Raw genomic sequence first — 430 nt, 5'->3', positions numbered from 1 at the left:
GCATGCACACCGTGACACCGGTCATGCACGTTGCCATTTTCTCGGGGATGGGAAGGAGAGGTGGGGGGGGGTGGAGTAACTCTCATGACCATAAATCTTGTGTTGTTAAAATGGTGGATTTCTGCCTGACCTCCTCTCGCGCTGTATTTCTTCACCGCTCTTTGCGTCTCCGGCCGCGCGTGCTTTCGTGTATGTTGGGGGGGGGGGGCGTGAGCAGGCAAAATATCATGCAAAAGGGCCGAACGTGAGCGCCCTTTCATGCACTCATGCGCTTTGACACGAGCCGCCACACGCCCGTGTTCATGCACTTGCTTGGACACAAACTTTCACGCTTGCACACACGTGTATGGATAACATATTTTATGCATGAAACATAAATTCACTCGTGCAAGGCCATGTGCAACTGTGCACATGCACATGTACAATTTTG

This window comes from Penaeus monodon, chromosome 19 (genome assembly GCF_015228065.2).
Source record: "Penaeus monodon isolate SGIC_2016 chromosome 19, NSTDA_Pmon_1, whole genome shotgun sequence".
Lineage (NCBI taxonomy): Eukaryota > Metazoa > Arthropoda > Malacostraca > Decapoda > Penaeidae > Penaeus > Penaeus monodon.
Note: the sequence above shows the minus strand (reverse complement) of the source record.